This window comes from Capricornis sumatraensis, chromosome 15, assembly GCF_032405125.1.
Source record: "Capricornis sumatraensis isolate serow.1 chromosome 15, serow.2, whole genome shotgun sequence".
NCBI classification, from domain to species: Eukaryota; Metazoa; Chordata; class Mammalia; order Artiodactyla; family Bovidae; genus Capricornis; species Capricornis sumatraensis.
In genome coordinates, this window is record NC_091083.1 from 57471687 (window position 1) to 57473763 (window position 2077).

Here is a 2077-nt window from a genome sequence, read left to right on the forward strand (position 1 = left end):
CGAAGGGCGCGAACGCTCCGGCGTCTTCGCGGCGGGGCGCGCGGGGCGGGGGCGCTGCGCTACGCCGACTGTGCCTCCTCGGACTCCAGCCTGGATCCGCCCCCAACTCCGAAAAGCCCACTCTTCTTCCCCTTCCGCAGCAGGGAGGGGGCCTAAGCAAGCCCTTTGGGCGTCCCCGGAACCTGGCACCCCGTGGAATCGCGGGCAAGGAGGCGCTGCAGGCGACAGGGTGAGCGAGAGAGTGCGCGCCCGGCCGCCTGGCGCGGGCCGCCGAGGGGTGCGGTGCCTGCTCCGGCAAAGCGGCGCGAGCTTCTCCGCAGCGACCTCCCCCGCAGAGCCCCCTCCCCGGCACGACAAGCGAGCGCGCTACGAAAGCGGCTAAAAGAAAGAATCTCGATGCTCAGAAAGGAAAGCCAGTCTCTTTTTACAGCCCAGCGAGCTCACCCTCCCCACGCGCCGGTACCCGCGAGACGCTCGAGCCATTGGTGGAGAGAAAGCCGGGAAGACACGGAGAAGCCGCTCGCGGGACTTGTCCCGGCCCGGCCCCGAGCGCAGTTACCCGTCCAAGGCGGGAGCTGCTGCCGCCTCCTGTAGCTCCTCGGCCTCCGCCGCCTCCGCCTCCTCCTCGGGCCCCGCGCGCCTCGCGGGCCCCGGACGCTGCTGCACGGGGCGGAGAGCGCGGGGACGCCGCAAAAGGAGCCGAGGAAGTCCCCGAGCTCCGCGGGCCCGCTGGGAGCCGACCGTCAACGGGCTCAACGTGGCGGGCTCCCAGCTCCTGCTCACCCGGGCCGGCCCAGGAGCTACTGTCCCACGCCCGCCGCCGCCGCAGCTGCCCCCGCGCGTATCCGCGCTCGGCTCGGGCACCGGGCGATTATCACTGGGGCGCGCGGTGACGTCACCCGGACACCGGCTCCGTCGCCGCCTCCCCGAGGTGTCCTTGAGAACTGCGGGGCACGCGCGCCGCGCACACGCGCATACACGCACTGCGCGCCCGGTGCCTCCCGCGCACACTCGCCGCGTCGCGCTCCGCGCGCTCTTCCGTTAACACGGACGCCGCCCTCGAGCGCCCTCGACCGTCCCCGGCGCCCCACGGCCGCACGTCTGCCCACGGGAACGGGTCTCTCTCATCCACACATACACCCGGACCGTCCCGTGCCCCTCCCGCACCCACGCGAACGCTCCTGCTGCGCCCCGCGGCCGCAGCCCCTCTGAGTGCACGTTGACACCCACCAACCCACGCCTCGGCTGCACACAGCTCGGTCTCACACGCAGATGCGCCTCCGCACGGCCTGCGCTGCAGGTTCGCGCTTCCAGTTTCCTCCCTATAAGGCGCACATCGTCCTGCTCGGCATCGTCACTACCCACAGCGCCTGCAGCCCCCACAGGAAGGGAAGGCTCGGGAGCCCAGAGCTCGGAGCGGCCCACTGGGTAGTTATCTGGAGGAGGGAGATAGACGCCCCATCAAAGACCATTCTCCTCGCTGTGTCCATGGGGTGGGGTGTTCTCATCCGGGGCCACGGGCCAGGGATTCACACGCAACACACCAAGCCCTCACTCACACCCTGTCCTTAGAGTCCTGAGGGCTGAGCCTCATTCGGACCTCTCAGGCCAAGGACTAGTGAGTGGCTCCCCGAAGCCAGACCTCCTCAGGCCTCCCCACCGGCCTTTGTTCCAGTGCAGACGGCGAGGGAGCCTCAGGCCCAGGCCCGGCCAGCAGGCCTCTGTCCCCTCTCTTTCCCATCAAGCCCACACAACCCCTGTGCCATCTGCCTCAGAGCAGAGCCTGCTAACCCTCCCACCTTGGACATGAGGTCCTGTCCCTCCCTGCTGCCCCTCTCCAGCGCTGCAGGAGCCCCAGGGTAGCAAAAGCGACCAGGGCCGTCACTCAGGGTGGCTGTGCGCTACCCCCCCCCCCCCACGCGGGTCCTCAATCCGCCAGGATGGCTCTCCCATAGGGTTCTTCCCAGCTGCAGTTCCTGGCCCTTTGCTGGAGTCAGGAGTGGCCCTTCTCCCTTGCATGGGGTGCAAACTGCCTCCCTCAGCCCAACATCCAGTAAAATCCCAAGCCTGCCAGGTT